Source organism: Echinops telfairi, unplaced genomic scaffold, assembly GCF_000313985.2.
Source record: "Echinops telfairi isolate 266 unplaced genomic scaffold, ASM31398v2 ScPeMD7_7466;HRSCAF=8504, whole genome shotgun sequence".
In the NCBI taxonomy this organism is placed as follows: domain Eukaryota; kingdom Metazoa; phylum Chordata; class Mammalia; order Afrosoricida; family Tenrecidae; genus Echinops; species Echinops telfairi.
Window position 1 is genome coordinate 5318262 of NW_022111366.1, and position 2146 is coordinate 5320407.

Sequence of the window (2146 nt, forward strand, 5' to 3'; positions counted from 1 at the left end):
ATATATAATTGATCATGGATTCACGAAGTTGAAAGGGTGGGGGAGGGAGGGGTAAAATGAGGAGCTTATACCAAGTAGAAAATGTTTTGGAAATGACGATGGCAACATATGTATAAATATGCTCGCTACAACTGATGTTCGGGATGTTATAAGAGCTGTAAGAGCCCCAATAAAATGATTTTTAAGAAAGAAATTAACTAATAAACTCATTCATACTCGGTTGTTCATACTCATACCAATGAGTATGGTATGAGTATGAACTCATCATATGCATATCAATGAGATAAAATAATATACTACACACTTTAATCAGGAACAAATCAAAGGAATTAATTTCTTATGATAGAGTTTCACTTAATTATTAAGATAAAGATGGGAGTTATTTGGGGTGAAGAGGTCCCCTCTGCCAGCCCCTCAGAAATAGTGAAACTGAGTCTTGTTGTTCCTTTAACTCTTAAAGTTACCCTTTGCTAAGTCTCCTTTCAGCCTCAATGCCGCAGAAAGATGCTGGTGTTCTCTGCTGAACTCCCCCACTCTCCAGCTCACAATGATGAGTTCAGTGGAGTATCAGGCAGAGGCAACGGTAGTAGGTTATGAGAGAGAGTGAGAGAATAAAGATCTCTTGGTGAGAGAGAAGAAAACAGCCTTAAGGTAGCAGAAGGAGCTAAGAAGAAGAGATGGGAGATGGTTCTGCAAGTGTGTGGGGGATTTTTCAAGGAGGGAAAATTTGGAGACCTCAATAAAAGAATCAAATTGGGCAAAGAGATTTTTTTTCCCCTGAAAATAAGTTTTGCTGTGCTTTATCTATATAATACCTATGACATTGTCCTAGAAAGCCATTAATTCTAGTTAAATTCTTCTGCTGGGTTGATATTTCCTTGCCTGTGACTTTTTCAGAAACTGGACCACAAGATGTCTAGTATCTTCCTGGGAACGGTGTGCTTCAAAACAATGTTACTGATTTGTCTACCAGTTATTCGCGTACCTAGGGGAAACAGAGATTCTTGGTAATGTTGTAGAGTCAGTTAAAGCAGAACAAAACAAGGATTGTTTTTATTTTTTTATATTTTAAAAAACAAGGGTATTTTTAAAGGGCCCTCAAGGGGGTCCAGAGACCTTGACAGACCAATGGAAGAATAAATAGCTTTTCTAAATCTGCCCTGCGGTACCAGAGAAACGAGCCTGAGGTCGGAGGCCTGGGTGACTCACTGTGTGCAGGATGGTCTATGCATTGCATCCGTCACTGTGCAGAGACGGGTCGGACAAACCCGGGCACGGCTATGTGGGGTTCACAGGGAGACTGCGTTCTCTTTCCTGCCGTCAGTCCTTCTTTTCCTTTGCAATAACGAGTTTGTTTCCCTGCCCCAGGCCTCCTTTCCATGGCACTAAAACAGGCCATCAAAAGATCTTCAGGAAGATACTGACACATGTAAAAGAACGAGCTTGATCCTGCAGTGAAATGAACATAGGGAGGAAGCAGCTGTGACCCGACAGGGCCCTGGCTGGGTTTGTTTGTTTGTTTGTTTGTTTGTTGTTTGCTGGCTCCTTCCTAAGGGCATTTCATCTGACGACCAAAAGAAAAAGAAAATACAATCTACTGTATACAGTGAGAGAAAAGGCCCCTTTGAGGGCTCAACCTACTTTGGTTACATGCCTCAGACTGAACAAGACTGCGCTAATTTCAGCTATTTCACCTACTCTTCTTCTACCTGGACCATCAAAATATCCTAGAATGCAAATAGTTATGACTCCGAATTAGGTCTTCCACACTTCTTATCCCTGGACATACCACAGATAACTATGGTCAAACCACATGGCCCAATTTTTGGAAAATACAGCTTCCATAACCAGGACCACACTTCAGAAAAGGAAGTAGGACACCATATTTTAAAAATGCCACTTTTCAACTGAGCAGGGTGTGACCAATCCTGATAGACCCTGACTCTGACTCTGCTGGGAGCCCTCAGAAATTCCCTCTGGGAGAATGTGGTTGGCTTTCATGAGGCAACAGGAAAATTGCTGAGGTGAAAAAGGACGAACCTCCTCAATCATTTCTCTTCAAAATTAAATATAATATAAATATATTAGTTAACATCTTATACATTGTTTAATATATTGCATATAATTTTATGTAAATTATATAATG